Source organism: Pisolithus orientalis, assembly GCF_024613125.1.
Source record: "Pisolithus orientalis strain OTSU chromosome Unknown F5J12scaffold_12, whole genome shotgun sequence".
Lineage (NCBI taxonomy): Eukaryota > Fungi > Basidiomycota > Agaricomycetes > Boletales > Pisolithaceae > Pisolithus > Pisolithus orientalis.
Genome location: NW_026260793.1, coordinates 25,041 through 31,826, shown reverse-complemented (window position 1 = coordinate 31,826; position 6,786 = coordinate 25,041).

The window sequence follows — 6,786 nt, the reverse complement described above, 5'->3', positions numbered from 1 at the left end:
CTGCCAGCTTGTAGTTAGTCATTGCCTTTTGATATGTAACTTTAGAAATGGGCTTAGGGATGTCCACCTGTTTTGTTAGGTCACATAGTGGTCCTTCCATTTTGGAATATCCTTTGATGAGGTCATGGAAGTGTCCTGTGAGTGCTAGAAATGATGTTAGATTGAGTGCATTGTCAGGTTGTTTCTAGTTCATGATTGCTGTTAGTTTTGATAGGTCCAGCTGTGCAACCTGTGGGCCTACTGTAGCTCCTGTGAACATTGTTTCTGTCATGAAAAGTTGGCATTTCATCAAAAATAGTGATAGGCTGTGTTCTCTACACTGTTGTAGTATTCACCTTAGTTGTGCTACCATTCCTCTGAATGTGTTGTTGCTGCATCCTACATTGTCCACAAAGAGTTCTAGGGTGCCTTCTGCAAGTTCTTTTTCTACCCATTGCCATTCTTGTGTACCAAAAGTAGCTCCTTCCATCAACAAAGAACATGAAGTATGACTGCCATTTATCTGGGACTTCAATCATGTAGAACATGGATGCAAAATTGAACACAGACATGTGCCTGTGCCCACTCAGTTGCTGTTGTTTTGCTCTAATGTCTCTTTGGAACATTGGTGGTATTTGTGAGGCCTTGTTTAGTTCCATGAAGTTTTGCATTACCCTCCATTTTGGTGCTTCTCCTGTTCCTTTTGGCATGGTTTGCTCTTTTTCTTGCATATTCATTTGTTCCTTGAATAGTTGTGGTATGTTTGCTTCCATGCATTGACAGTTCAGTTCTTGTTGTATGTTGTCAAGTGTCATGGCCTCTGTGGCATTTTTTGTGGCAGAACTGTGGGTGCAATGTGTTTGATCTGGGGGATGTTTGCATGTTTGATTAGTCTGGCCTCAAGCATTTGGTCAACCAATTTGTTCATAAACTGCTGTTGTGGGGGGTTCATTGGTTGTTGGCATACAATGGTGTTGAACAATGCATTGCCCAGTAGGTTCAAGTTGACCCACACTACAGGGATTGGTGATACTTCACTGAGGGAGCATGTGAATACATCTGCAAATTCAGTCAGTAGTTCTATGACCTCTTTTCTGTTCATTTGGTGTTAGATTGTTGCTGATCTTGACATGTCTGATGATGCAATTGATGTGCTTGGGTGTGAATGGGTTTGTGTTCCTGGTGAACACATTCATTATTTGGAAGGCTCTGCTGTACTGGTTGACATTGTCACCAATCATAAGAACCTGCAGTACTTCTCCACCTCAAAGGTGCTTACCCAGTGCCAGGTGCATTGGTCTGAGTTTCTGTCCCAGTTCAATATGATCATCTGGTTCAGACCCAGCAAACTTGGGGCTAAACCTGATGCCCTAACTAGACAATGGGATGTCTACCCCAAAGAGGGGGATAGTGACTATGCCTGGATCAACCCACAGAATCTCAGACTGGTCTTCACACAGGAACAACTAGCCACTTCCCTGCACACCACCTACCTTGAGTACCCAGTCCTATGTGCAGTTGCACTAATGGACATGGAGAAACTACATAATGCTATCCTCTCAGCTCTACCCTCAGACCTGGTCACCCAAATCTGGTCCTCAGACACATCAAATTCCCTGTGGTCAGTTGATGACACTGGCTTCCTCCACCTAGATGGAAGAATCTATATACTGGACTCAAATGACCTTTATCTTCATGTCTTGAGGTTCAAGCATGACCACCCCTTGTCCAGCCACTTCAGCCAAAATAGAACCTTAGAGCTCATCTGGTGTGAATACACTTGGCCCAGCCTAAGGACATTTGTCAAGGACTATGTCCAATGCTGTACTACCTGTGCCCTGGCCAAGGTACCCTGCCACTGGCCTTACAGCCTACTCAAGCAACTCCCTGTTCCAGAGAAGCCATGGAACTCCATTATGATGGATTTCATAGAACAACTCCTGGCCTCAACCAGCTTTACTGCCATCCTCATTGTGGTTGAGCAGCTTTCAAAGCAAGCCATCTTCATACCCACTCACAATACCATCACAGCCCCTGAGCTCACCAAGCTTTTCCTGATGCACATGGTCTCCAAGCACAGTGTACTGGCCCATGTAACCTCAGACAGGGGATCAGAATTCATATCCCACTGCTTCTGGTCTCTTGGTAAGGCTCTAGAAATGCATCTAAACTTCACCTCCAGGTATCACCCAGAGGGGGATGGGCAGACAGAAACCAGACCTTTGAACAGTATCTCTGGGTCTACTGCAATTACCAACAGGATAACTGGGCCAAGCTACTATCATTATCTGAGTTTGCCTACATCAATGCATCCAGCAATATGACCAGGGTATCATCCTAATATCTTGGTCTTCCCTGAGTGTGACCTCACTTCCAACCAGGCCCATGTTTACACAGTTGACTTAGATTCACTGCACCAATACCTTCATGAAGAAATGGTTCTCACCCAGCAATGTTACCAAGGACCAGCAGATGCTAGGCACATGCCAGCCCCAGACTTTGAAGTGGGCAATAATGTCTATGTAAAAGCCAAGTATTTCTGGTTGACCCAGCACTCAATGAAATTGAGTGAGAAGAACCATGGGCCATACCCCATAACAGCCCAGGCCAGTTCTCACTTGTTCACCCTGTGTTTACCAGACTCCATGTGCACTGTACACCCAGTCTTCCATGTATCCCATTTTGAACCAGCCATCCCAAATACTATACCCAACTGGACTCAACCTCCACCCCCACCAGTAGATGTTGATGGTGACTTAGAATTTGAAGTAGCAGAGATACTCAATTCAAAGGTCAACTGGTGCAGGAAGCATTGGTTGCAGTACCTGGTCCAGTGGACCAGTTATGAGGGAACTGATGAAGAAACCAACTGGGTATTAGCAACAGAGTTAGACAATGCCTCAGAACTCATTCAAGAATAACATGACCAGTACCTGGACAAACCCAGTCCTTTCAAGAAATAACCATGAACCAGTCTCAAGTTTTTTCTCCTTATCTGTTTCACCTGTCTTGTAGTTACCATGTTTTGTTTTCCTTACTTTTCTTTTCTTTGTCTCTTCACTACCTTAGAATCAGAACCAGGAAATGGCATTCACAGGCATATAAGTACAAGAAGAACACCACATTATGTGTGTGCAACTTCAGGCCTGGGATCTCTCAGAACTGTCACTGGTCTGGTCACTTGACTCAGACTGGGACTGGCCTTCCTCCTCCTCCCTCAGCACCTCCAGCTCCTCTTCGCGCCCCTTGATGTCCCTGTCCTCCTTGTCAGTGGTGTCCTGGTCTGAAGGCATGTCTGGCACAAGGAACTCATAATGTTCATTGGCTGCACTGAGAGGACAATTGGGGGGGAAAGTTGTGATCCCCTATGCTCCTGTCACCCCACAGACCCCCAAAGCTTGACCCCTGTTGACATCTGACTCACCCTGTCTGCTTTTGGATGTAATATATCAGCATCAGATCAGCACTGCCTCTGTCATCCCACCTTGGCCTAGAAGTGATCTCTTCAAGATGTGACATGCAAAGCCTCCCCCTAATGCAATTCCAGTGCACTTTCCCAGTTTCTGACATTACTTGACTCATACTTTGACATTCTGACTGTCCTTGACTCACCTATTGCCAATACTTACCAATCTTTTGACTTTGCTTACTGATTCTTCACTTTTTGGCTTACATATCTTTACCAATGCTCACCAATGCTTTCTAAGATGATTACCCACTGCTTACATTCCTTACTTATCAATTACCAATCACTTACCAAGTGTTTGCACCTAGTTTTCCATAGGCAATGCCCCTGTACTGTATATAAATCACTGTACTTAGATAGCTGAATAAGAAGATGTCAGCAAGCCCATCTTGCTTGCATTTTATCATCTCTCAGCAATTCATTCAGCAGCTTTGATAGTTGAGACTTTATTAAGGGCCTAACTATCATCTACTTTGCTTATCATCATCTATCATCAATAAGCTTCACTCCAAGTCCTCCCTGAGCTCAGTGCAGCTTAGAACATTCAATTAAGTCATCATCCATCCTTCTGTAGGCTGACAGCAGTCTACCCTATTGCATCCTCTCACATTCTTGCTCCCTCTTCATCAGGAGCACCCCTAACCCTCAGAACTTGTCTTTGAGTGTTGTAGCTTGCAAAAACCCACCCAGACAAAAGGTTCTACCATCTAGGTACTGCATAGGCACACCACCACTCACTCTCATTGTCTTTTGTGTTGGTTTTGGTTGGTTTTCACCACTGAATCACATGTTGACTTGCATCAGGCAAGAGGTCTTGATCATAAGGCATTTGGGACTGGCAAGTAGACATGTCAAGATGGGGGAACCAAACCTGAGGTAGACCAGTCTTAAGTTCACCAGTTTCAAGGCCCAAAAATTTGTTCTCAGCATTGTCCTCATTGGAGCCTCATGGGCTTGGCTCCAAGAGGGGGATACTGTCATGACCATGTCTAGACTACCCTAGACTGGCTCTACCCTGGTCTTGACCAGACTTGCCCCACCTCTACCCCAGTCCCAGCCTTGACAATTCAACCCAGAAATGTGTTAGCTTGTGAGGCACTGCAAGGCAGTGCCCAATTGAGTTGTTTGCTTGGTTAAGACTGGACTGGTGTAATACCCAGCCTGTCACTAGTCCCACCCTGGTTCCTGGTGAACCTTTGTTCATACCATGCTTGATAATATTCTTTGTAACATTGTACTTACCAATCTGTTTACCAATCATCACTGTACCAGTGCAACTGGTCTCTGGTGCTATGTTACACTTTGTTTACCTTCAGTATTTAAGCCATAGGAACATCTGTTTAGCCTCAGTCTGAAATCAATCAGGTCTCATCTAACCCAGTCTCCTCCTATTTCTGCCTCTTGACCAGACTACAGCCCATGCAAGGGAATAGTGCTGCTCCTCAGTCACTTAGTCCAATAGTCCAAACCCTCTAGTATCTCATCTTCCCCTCTGACCCCTGAGCAAACTCTGGACCAGCTTTGAACCAGTGATGAAGCAGACTTAACAGTGTGGGGAACACCACATAGAAGTTGTCCCCTCCTGGCATAGGGAATGTAATTTCCCTGCTGGGGGAATTGTTTTATTTTGATGATTTTACTTTATTTTTCTTCTAGCTATCCCTCTGCTACTTGTTCTTAGAATTTCGCTTTTTTGTTGCTCAGTCAGCACTACATAGAGACTGGCATAGTTAGTTTTCCTTAAAAATAATAGATGAGTTACCCTAAGAATGAGAGACAAGTTTGAGCAGGTCATTCCCTGCATCAAGACAGCCTTAGAAACCTTCAGATGACTACCAGGATCCTTGCTCAGGCTATAGAAGCCCCTTTGGCTTACTCACTCCCCTCAGATAATCCAACTACCCAGTCTTCCCATTTTGTTTTTCTCTTTTTCTACACTGGGTACTCTCACTTCAGGTCACCATTTTTCACAAGCATTTAGGCTGAATAGTTTCTCCAAACCATCCAGCCTAATAGCCTCCAAGACCAAGGTCTGCCCAGGGATATCTGGTCATGTCCCAGGGCTATGCAGATTTTTAGGCCCTGGGACAGATGGGATTTCCCACATAGCCATCCATTCAAATGCAATTATTTGGGATGTCCCAGGACTGCCTTGGGTGGCAGGGGTCCCTACTCCTGAAAGTGCAGCTTATGTTAGCATTGAAATAGCTGCAGAAATCCTAGCCCCCTTGCTCCTCTGACAGGTTTAATCTGCAAAGTACACTTTGTCCTATACATCCCCTCCCATCCCACTCCACATAGTAGTATACAATAGTACATCTTTGCAATGTGATTCTGCTGTATTGGGACATCTCACTAGTTGTCAGGGGGATGACCCACCTGGGCCTCCACATTTTCCATGAAAATTGCAATAATAAATTCAATCAATTTGTGTCTATACTTCAAGCGATTTGTACTGTATGAAGGAAGAAGTAAATGGTTTTTGAACATTTGTGTGACAAGCCAATATCTCAAAGTCCCCCACATAGACCATGGTGTTGGTCACCTTTGCAACACCGTCCACATGTTATGCTCAACTGAAGTCAAGGCATAGGGAGAGCTCAAATGCAGACTATGGTTTCTACTGAGCAAACAGCTACAGCAACCTCTGTAAATGACAGAGGATTTGGGCAACACCAGTAAGAGTGGTCCTGGTTAGGGACACTGAGGGCAAAGTTCTGAGAATGCTGCATATGATTGAGCAGCTCAAGTCTGGGTGTTCCAGGACTTGAGCCAACAGACTAAATACTGTACAAGAAATGGACCATGAGGCATCCACATGTAATGAGGTAACTATGCCATTGGTTGAGCAATGGCAGCACACGCTCTATGCATGTAACAAGAAGATAATGCCAGTGGTGGAAATAAGGAGCTGTCAGATCAACGAGAAGACAGCTTGAAAAGGAAAGACAGTCCATCAGATCAAGCACAAGGTAAATGTGAGGAGAAAAAGAGTAAACAAGGGTGAAACGTAATATTACCCCCCTTTTAAGCCTTGAAGTCTCCAACTTCAATCTACTCTCCATAAGGTTCTCTGGTCATATTGCCAATGGCGGAGTCATTGAAGTCAAAATTATTGTTGTATAGATTGTCATCCTCACTCCTGATGAGGGTATGATCATCAACCACTCCAGGAGTGGAAATTCTTTCTCATAAGGTGTGACAAGGGTGCAATGATGGGCATTGGGCCTGAGTATGCCCAGGGTGAGTGGTTCAACAAAGAGGACATTTGTAAAGTCCACAGTTGACATGGATATGTCCAAGAGGGTGGCAGACATAGCATGCTTGATGATAACAGGGAT